This window comes from Erithacus rubecula, assembly GCF_903797595.1.
Source record: "Erithacus rubecula genome assembly, chromosome: 14".
In the NCBI taxonomy this organism is placed as follows: Eukaryota; Metazoa; Chordata; class Aves; order Passeriformes; family Muscicapidae; genus Erithacus; species Erithacus rubecula.
The window spans coordinates 4,343,196-4,353,752 of NC_136666.1; positions in this window are offsets into that span (position 1 = coordinate 4,343,196).

The following is a 10,557-nucleotide window of genomic DNA, read 5'->3' on the forward strand; positions in this document are numbered from 1 at the left end:
TGGCTCTTGCTAGCCTTTTGTTATGCTATAAGAGATCCTTGGATAGAAAGCTGACTGGATTTAACCTGCCACTGTTAATGTCATTGTCTTCCAGGGCTTGAATCAGCCAGGACTCATCACCCACAGCTCTCCTGCGGGTTAATGCTGATCTTGGAGGAGGAATAGCGCAGATGCACTGAGAGTTCGCATCTGTTTGGGAGCTTGGATGTTTCCAGCAGGCAGAAAAAAAGGCAATGTAGGCAGTTCCTTCTGTCCTTCCCAAAGTGGGATGTGTTCAGGGGAGGAAGGGACCAAGACTTTCTGCTGATACTAAGTACAGAATGCTGTGACGATTTATTAACGACACTGAACATTCACCTAGCGATCCATTTGTTAGCTAACAAACCTAAAAGAGCTCTTGGATTTTTCCATTAATGTTGTAGCATAAAGAATGACAGGGTGAAGTGGTAATTTTAGCCCTTTTTGCAATATATTCCAGACATTGACCCCATCTTCTGAATGGTATTAAAATCTTTTACTTTATTTCACTTGAAGAATAATTTTAGCTGAGCCAGCTTTGTGCTCTTTCTCTCTTAGAAGTGAAGCTCTCTGTCAGAGAATTTTGTGCTCATATTTTGCATGCACAATTTTTATGTACTGCTTTAGGATAATCATTATTTTTGATCACATTCAAAATCATGAACCAGGCTGCTTAAATCCATGTAATTTTAAAATGTGCCTCTGTTAGCTCCCTGGTTTAGTTGTATACACTGTGATTTTTCAAGCCAGTTAGATTTGCAGTTAGCCATGTAATACAACCCACAAACCAGTATGTGTTTATGCAGAAACAGTTGCTTACCTAGAGGTTTAGCAAATTGGACTTTTATTTATACTCTGCCTTTGGAAGCAAAACTGGAAGGTGACTCCTCCTGCCTGCAGCTGCCTGTAGTTTGGGAAGCCAAGCTTCTGCTTTTCTAGAGCTGCCCACAGCAGGGGAGCCTGGCTTGAGGAACATCCTCCATCCTTGGAGGATTGTCTTTTTTGGCATATGCTGCCACTGACAGGAAATTGAATATTGCATGGGAGAGGGGATGACCATGTTCCTCTTTCAGTGCTGGTGGACTGTTTATATGTGACAGGGTATCAGACAGCCCAGTGTGCTAAGACAGCAACCAGATCTTTGGGCACTGTGGTACACAGCTGCCACTGATACTGTGAGAAATTGTATGTTTGTGCTTTTTATGCCCCTGCTGTAGGCAATCAAAGTTCAACCATGCCAGTTCTGTGCTCTTTCAGATATGTCCCATTAGAATGGAATACACGTTACATCTCTCCCTACATGGCTTCATGTGTGGCTCCAGCTTATTTATTTTTTGTCTGGGTTTGGCTTTTAGTTGTTCTGTAGACCAGGTTATTTTTGGTGCTTTCTTTGATAACTCTGTTCCTGTGACATGCTGCGGAGCCAGAACTCCTCTGGGAGCATCCCAGAAATGCACACAAACATTAGCCCTGTACCTTCTAACTCTCAACATATGGAGCTTTCAGAAGGCCTGGACACCTAATGGGACTCCACAAACCCACTCTGGAAGCCTGAGAAGGGTTCCAGCAGTTTCCTCAAAGGCTGCATTCATTTCCTTGCAAGGCTTCCACAGAGGAACAGCTTGTTAGAGGGACCTGTGGAGCTTGGAAGCTTTGCCAATAATAATTCAGGCCCAATTCTGAAGTCAAATATTTAGCTAAACAGAGACTGTCTGATGGCTGGATTAAACACAGACTGCATCTGAGTGAGCTCGACATTTCAGGTTTCTGTCAGTGTCCATTTCACGAGCCTGTAATTCCATTTTTCCTGTCTTCCCAGACTCAGCTCATGCTGTGTAGTGTTTTAGACAGCACAGAATGAGGTATTTCAGCAGAGCTGTTGCTCCTAGCTCAGGAAGCAGCCTGAATCACAAAGTGATGTTCTTTGCTTTAGGCTTAGGAATAATCCAGTATTATGGGATTGGGAGGAAATCATGTTAGAGAAACTGAAGGGTTTGTTTTGTTTGTTGGTAAGAAAAACTCTCAAGGAACCAGGCAGAGATGTCAGAGGGGGTTGGTGAGTGAGCCTTGCCAGTGTGCTGCATGGTGCTGACACAGATCAGCCCATTTTAACAGCAACTGGAAGTTTGAGCTGGTGATTTGGCACTTCCCTCTCCTGTCACTCTCACTTCCCAAAGCCAATAGGCCTTTAAATCCCTTGTAAAGATAAATGATCTTAAGCTCCTATGTAGCTTTGAAAGTGAAGCTTACATGTAATTAGCACTGTGGCAGGGGTTGTTCCTGACCATCAGGCCACTCCTGTTCATTCCTGACCTCCCCATGGAGCCTACTGACATGAGTCCACTACACCTTCCAACTTTATACATTCTCCTTCCAGCTGTGGAGATGTGGGCTCACATCTATCCTACAGGAATATGTGAGAGGCAAAAAAATGCCTCCCCAATACTTTTGTACCTGATTGATACCTTAGAAATGACTGTAGGAGGAAAAAAATTGTTATTTCTGTGATGCTTGGCTGAAGAAGGTCTATATGAACCCACTGTGTTCAGATTTTCTTAGTGCCTGAGTACCAGGTTTGAACAGTAGCTGGGAGATTACTGGTTTGCCAGTCTGTGTCTCATGGTGGTGACCAGGTCACAGTGGTCATTCTGTCTGTGCTTTGCACTGTTTGCCTTTCTGGAATCATGGAACCCAGTCTTTCAAAGCCAGGAATGTAACAGTAGTATGGTCTTAAAACATCTACTGCATTACCAAAAGCAAATGTAACAGGAAAAGATCTAAAACCAGAATATTCTTTCTTGAATTTAAGATAGCAAATGGTGTGATGGAGCTGGAGTCACTGCCCTCCCTCGTTTGAATGTGATGGTTAACTGAGCAAGTGTTTGGTTATGGGAGGTGGGAACGGCTGCCTCGAATAAACCAAGCAATAATCGGAACACTGAATCCTAATCCCCTCACTGACATGCCTGCAGGCAATGTTTTTATTCTCACTTTTCTGCATGTGTAAAAAGAGGGAGGATCCTCTGCTTCCTGGGCCTCTGAGGATTGTCTGGCTCCTAAAGGCAATCTCTTCTTATTCTTTTCAAGACAAAAGTGCAGCTGAAATGTAGGCTTTTAACCATAAACCCAAAGTGCTGAAACTTATTCCAGAGACACAGTCCTGAGCTGCTCTTATGCTCTAAGCTGAAGAATTCAGTGCAAAACTTGAAGTGAAACAGAAAATTGTATTTGAGGATTTAATAAAAGCTAAGTGGCAGCCAAGGGCTGCTCAGTGATGCCATTGCTCCCTTCTAATCTGACCCCATGGAAAACCATGTCTGACAGAAGCAGGCAAGCACAGTGCAGCTTTAGAAGTGTTTCATTTCTGTCTCTCAGCTATTTTCTTGCAGAGCCCAAAACATCTGTCTCTGCCTTCAGCCACATACAAGTGCACCGAGAGTGTTTTGTTCCCAGCCTAATGAGTAATTTTATGGTCTTGGAATTGGAGGCAGGGAGAGGGGGCTGGGACAGCAGCCGGAGTCCTGTGTTCTACAAGGAGGTCTTTTGATGTCAAATTGTAGCCTGATGATTTTTACTTTACTGCAGCCCACCAGGCTTCCCTTTAAAGTCCTCTGCTAGAGTTGCTGGTGATCAGTGCAGGAACAGTTCTGACATGGGCTTCTGCATTCGCAGGGCTTCTTCACTGCTGGGCTTATCAAGCAACATGGAAAATAATGACATCAGTGGAGAGGAGGTGGGGGGGCTCAGCTGGGCATCAGCTTCACTCTGTGTGTGGAGAGAGCACACGTGAATGCACAAAGCACACTTTGCCTATCCTGTCTCTGGCTTCAGTGCTCAGGAGGGATGAGGGAACAAACAACTCTGGGCAGATGTGTAATCACATCACTCAGGTGTCGAGCAGATGGTGCTGAGGTGTGGTGATACATATGGTCTGAGAGCAGGTAAAGAATGAACTGATTCCAATTGTCATTGGTCTCAGCAGTGTTTTTAAAGCACAACCCCAGCTTTCTATTTGAGAAAGACAGGGTTATCTATCGAGAGAGATAATCTGTACACAGCACAGGAAACAGCAGGCAAATGTTGCCATGTGTTTATCATCTATTTCCACCATGGGGTCTTCCTTTGGGACAGGCTTGTAGATCCGAGGCCTCAGAGCAGGACTTGCACATGGAGGGACCATGCTGTGTTTATCCAGGGCAGATTATACAGACCTCTTCCTCCACCTGCCCATGTTCTCTTGGTCTGAAAAGCAAGTTTATATTCACTCACTGTGACTCAGCCATAGAGTCTGACTCATTTTCTTGCTGTTACTCACAGAAAGGAAAAGCCAAATGGAAACCAGTCTGTGCCTGTAGCCACCTGTAATTCCCCAGCTTTCTGCTGTTATTCTCTGGATGAGTTTCTGTTTATCAACACTAACACACTTATCCTGCTGAAGCTTTTAATACTTTTTTCTATAGGGGAAGACTGATTAGAAAATAAAATTTTCTACCCTTAAAAAGAAGAGGAAGTGTGCTGAATCTCCATGGCTGCTTGTGGAGTTCCTGAAATGGGACTATTTCAAGTGGACATTTCACAAAGGTAGCAACAAAGTGGGACCAGATGGAGCAATCACCAGGCAGAACTGGGAGCAGCTGCAGAATTGCTGCAGCTCCTGAGCTGACCTCTGTGGTCTGAAGGAGGTTGCTGGTGGTCGATCTCTTCAAGGTGCTCAGTGCTAGGAGATCCTGCTTCCAGCAGCAGTGATGTGTTGGTCACCAGACATCTGTCTCACCCACTCCCTGGGCTGGACTCCCCACTGCAATGGAAGGACTTGAACTGCAAAGAAAGGGATGGTGTTTTGCTCTGTGTAAGCCTCTGTTGCACTGCCAGCTCAGGAGTCTCTGCTCATTTCAGACCTGGCTGTTGCTCACTTGCACATATTTTGTCCTCTCATCGGGGTGCAGGGAAACACCAGGCCCTGGTTCCTTCTCTTGCAGTGTTTATAGGTGGCTTATTCTGTGTAGAGACCGCAGGAGCATGAGTCAGAGTTGGAAACCTCACCCAAGAGAAGCGTTAGCTGTGAGGTGGGAATTGGTGCCTGCCAGTACAGCTGGGCCAAACCCAGCCTTTCCCATGTCAGCTTCATTCCATGTAAAAACTGCACAGGAGAGCACAGTGCAAAGCTCCAGGTGGGTGGGCTTTCCAGAGCACGAGGAGGCATCCTGGGTATGGAACAGGGCTGTGTTAGAGCTAAGGCAGTTTCCTCTTGGTTATGAGAAGCTGAGGTTCAAGTCAACAGTCTGAATCTTCCAAAGAGAAACTTGGCCTTAAATCTGGCTCTCCCTTCTCAGCCTGCTGCTGGGTGGGAGGCCACCATGATGTTCTGCTCTTTCATCATTATCCTGGATCACATCTTAAGAGTTTTGGTAAGAATTGTTCCACAAACTCTCAAATGAAAATCTGAGATTTTGGTTATTTTCTGGTGGAAAAATATTTATTTGGAAATATTCCTTGGCATGATTTCATCTGACACACTGCCTGCCCCTCTCTGAAAATATTGCTCATTTTGAGTGCAAACGCTTCATGTGAGGATGGATATTTTTGATTGCAATCCCTCACTTGGGTTTCTTTTTGCCTCAAGCACATGATGGGAGTTGGCCTCTTGTTACATGTCGCTGAAGTGACCTCCTGGGGGCTGCCTGCGTGTCCTGCTGCCCTTGGTGGCCGAGCATGGTTGAGAGAGGCTGGAGTAGTTGTGTAGCTGTAGGGAGCAGGCAGTGCCCTGCTGCTCCTGGCTGTCTGGTCTTAATACCAGCCACCGCCCCCAGCTCTGGCAGCCGTGTTTGCAAAAAGCTCTGCGGGCAGTGGAAGTGAGCTGGTTTCTTCATGACAATGTAGTTATCCTTTTAAGGGAAAATTCCCTCTGGGAGCCAACCCTCAATTACCTCTTGCTCCAGTGCCTTCTTGCTGGAGATGGCTTGTAACACAGCTGAGTTACAGCCACAGGAACTCAGCTGAGTGCCCAATCACTTGGAAAAAAATAATTATTAAACTCTGTTGGTCTCTGTTGTTTGCTGAATCTAGAAATTGGGGTCAGAACCCAATGGCTGGCTCTCCTCATCAGTGCATTTGTGCAGAACCAATCTGTGGATGCTACATCTTCAAACTCAGATGCTTTTTATCACCATGGTACTTCTGGCATGTGCAGACCCCTGTGGGCTTGTTCTTCCCTAAAGCAGTTTGTTGCAATATTTGGGAGCTCTAGGTAGGACAGGACTTGTGATAATTAACCAGTGCAAGTATCTGCTAAATGCCAGGGAACTGGGGGTAGACAGTGGCTGCATTTCAATTTACTATTATTCACTGTGGTGAATGGGAAGGGTTATCCAAGGGTCCTGATTTGGAGGATGAAAAATTCCTTCTATTCCACTGATATGTCTCGGTCCATGGGAAGGATGCCTAACCAGGATGGGGCTGCTGTGGATGTTGCCATCTGTCTCAATGAGCTGAGCAGGAGCTGTAGAGAGCAACCTGTGGTCTTTCTATTCTATAGGAGTGGTGACTTTGCCTGCAAGCCCCCAAATTTACATCTGTTATGTTTAGTGCTGAAAATACTTTAACTCCAAACAAGCAGCTTACTAGAAAAATATGATATTCTTGAATGCAAACTTGTCACAGGAATGAGACCAGACTCTTCAGAGATGTTCTACGGATTCCTTCTGATGTCTGCAAATTTACTGGGATAGTTTGGGATTTTTCTCTCATTTAAAAAACCAACCCTGTACCTGTGGAGCTGTTGTCTTGGGACAAAATAAATGGGCAACAGCTTGTGGCCTGACTGGATCATCTAAGAATAAAACAATGCCCCTTTGAGGAGCAGAGGAGCCAGGCTGATACTTTGTGCCTCATTTTGAATGAAATGGACAGGAATCTTATTTTGCCTAGATTGGACTGAAAAAGCTTTCACATCTTCTCAGCTTTCCCAAGGGCTTAATTTTTCTTCCCTTTATCTAGAGCAAGGAAAAACATTTTTAAAATTTTAAAACTTTTATGAGAAAAAAAAGAAGCCATCACATAAGCTTCATCAAAATACGTAATTTCATATTTTAAAAAATGATTGGGTTCATTACTCAAGAAATTGTAAACCAAAGTGTTGAAATCATGTTTTTGAGCTGCAGAGCAAAATTGTCACCTTTTGAAATGTCAGCTTCTCAAAATTATTTTTTGTACGGTTTTTTAAACCAGCACACCTTTCCATATCTGCAGTCCTCTGATAACAGCCTTACATTGCTGTTTTGACCTGAAAATGTTTTGCCAGAAAATTTCTCACCAGCAACTCCCATGAGGCCCTGATTCCACCCTTGAAGGTGAGTGGTTTTAAACCCACCTGGATGGAAGAGAAGTGTGGCTAAGATGAAAGCAGTCCTGCCCTTGGAATACATGACTATTGTTTGCATTGCTGACTTCTACAAGTCCATGAGCTTTTGGCCATGGAAAACAGGGGGAATATTAAAATTATTAATACTTGCCTTGCTCAGGATATTCAACCCATGCTGTTGAAAATTCAGCATTGCTCCACAGAAAGACCCCATAGAAAGCTCTGTGGTTGGACAGGAAGGTTATCTACAGGCTGGGGTATCTTCTGTGATCTCCCATATGACAGCTGGCCATGTTTTTCCTTTGAGCTTTCCCTCACCACCATCTCTTGCAAGGCTGTAAAATGCATGAAGAACTGGGCAGTGCTTTGCTGTTATGGTGATGTGGCCTAAACAAACCCGGAAGACTTTGCCAGCATTTCAAAACTTACTTCTTGTTACAAATGAAATAGCTGAGGAACTTGCAGTTTTGTTTGCACAGATCCTTGCCCAGTTAGTCATGCTGGCTTGCATATCTGTTGGACTTTTGGAGATCTTCTCATGTTTTATCAGTTTTAGTGATAAATATCCCAGTGTGCGGTGGTGTGCTAGATAACTTACATCAAAAACAGATCAGAATTCTTCCTCTAAGAAACATTTCTTTCTGTGCAAGGCAGGTTTCTCTGGAAGGAAAAAATATCTTTCCTCCAAAACTAGAGTTTTTGGGGAAAGGAAGAGGGAAAATATTAATATGGTTAAGAACTTCACAAGCATCTGAAGCTTTTTAGAAACCAAGAGGGAATTAAATGTTTCAACAAAGGGTAAAGGAAAGTCAGTGATCAGCATTCAAATATCCTAATTTCTGGATATGCCCTGCTGTGTAGTTCTGTGGGGAAGGAGAGCTTGAATCTGTTTGCATTGCATAAATGTCATATCCTTACCCATGAATGACAGCTAGTACTTGGCATTGCATTCCCATGTCTTGCCCTCTTCCTGCCTCTGACCTCTCCTCCTGATAATCTCTGTTCCACATGGCTTTGTCTTTTCCCCCAGAACATCTCTAAGCTATTTCAAGTTCTTATTTCTTGTTTTAAATTAAAAATATCTTGCATATAATAGATATATACAGTATTTTCATGGTATGTCTCATACACTTTTGGGCTGGGAATACAAGTTCTTTAACTGCCATATTGTCCAAAACAAGCAGGATTTGGAGGTCTGATCCAATCCCTGCTAAGGGTTAGAAAAGTCATCAAAGGACAAGTTCCCAGAATTGGCTTTTTCTGTTTGTTTGTGTTTTTCTGTTTTTAGAGGCACTTCATGTGGTCATCTGATATTCTGGTTATTCAATGTTTATTGCAAAATGTCACTAGTTCATCAACTAAAAGTAGAAGTATCTGCTGCAGGAGAACAGGTTTGGAGCCCACCTCTTCAATTCTCTGTGCCCTTGCCTTCATTCTGCAGGGTGAGAGGCTCTGTCATCTCTCCTGGGTGCACCACAAGGCAGAATTAATTCATGGCTATGAAACACCTTTAGGTCTTTGGACCAGGAGGCACTATAAAGGAAACACCAAGAGAGGTTGTTCTAGCTTTGAACACCTTGATGCCTTTAATTCATTTATTTTGAACTAGTAATTTAAAAATTCACTTCAAGAATGCCCACGTTCTGAAGCACAAATGTCCTTCATGGGCATGGGGTGGAAATAGGAAATGTAAAAATGGGGATTGTAGGTGCAGGGGATGTAGAAACTGGATTGTGAACCTGATGGCAGAAGGAGTAAGGATTTTCTTGGCAGCAGCACAACTAAAACTTTTGGAAAGTTCCTGTCGACAGAGTTTTGAGCTTTCTAGAGCTCAGTTGTTCTGACAGAGAAGGGACATGAGATGGAAAAGTAGGGAAAGATGAGAACAGAAATGTGGAGCAGAAGAAGAGGATCAATTTTAGGAGAGCAGGCCATGCTGCAGAGGTGTGAGCAGGATCTACAGGGCCACCCCATTTATCATCTCACAACTCCTCAGTGAGAGGGAAGCCAGGATTAAAGACCTGAACAGCCTGTGAGGTTTGTCATTCCCCGAGTCTGTTAATGTTTTGTAACATCACCTACCAGTGGTTATCACAGGAATATGGTGGCTTGTAGCTGTGAGGTAAGATTTTAGAACACAGTGACTAAGTTCCCTGGAATAAATTAAGCACTGTTTTTTTGAAGTGTGAGAATTTTCACAGCATAAAAAAACAGTGATCTCCATTCTCTAAACACTGTGGGTACCTTTCGAGTCTATGAATTTTCTGACTCTTAAACTGGAAAAGGGAAATGTTGGAGAGCTTCACTCTTGATGACTAATGCTTAAGATAAAACATGCAGTTCTTAATAGCAAGAATAATTAGTCATCAGTGTAGGCTAGCTCTGGCTGTAGTAAATCTTTTGGCCCCCTGGGACTGGAAGAGATCTTTCTTCTCCTTTTCAGATCCAAATTATCGAGCTGTGTAGGATCACAGGAATCTAGGACCTGCATTGTCTGTTTCAGAGTCTATTGCACAAGACAGTCTCTTTGAACCAGTAAACCACAACTATCCATTGAATTAAGAGCAAGTCAGGCAAATTATTCATATGCCAATACTATATCTATTTTCTTTTGCATTTATTTTACATTTTTTTATTGTTTCACATCGAGCTAGATATTTCCCTCCCTTACCAACAGCAATTTTGGGCCAGAATGTGATGAGTTGTGTGTTTTCTTAATGAAAGAAGAGAGTGCCTTTCTCTACAGTGCATCTGTAGAAATCACCCTGTGTTTTAGAGGTTCCTTTGAGGAACAGCCCCCTTCCCAACAAGGGGTTAGAGGATTTGCTAACCACATTTTTTTACCCAAATGAATGTTCTTATTGTGCAACAGGATGGAACATACACTTGCACTCATTTTCCTGCTTCTTCGTAACTTTTGAACCTACTTCTCCCCAACTTCTGCCCAATTTCTGACCTGTTATTGCAGAAGGAAAGCAGTCACTGTGATACCACCCCCTTCTCCTGCTGCAGCTTCCTGGCATCTGGGCAGAGGAACAAGGCTCTGGTGCTGCTCACCACCAAGGGAAGGAGTGCTGAGTGGGCTCCACATTCTGTAGACACCAGTGAGTGCACATGAAGGCGTTAGGCAGCCCAGCCAGCTCTGCTGGAGACTGCAGTTGGCGAGGTGATGCTTCCCA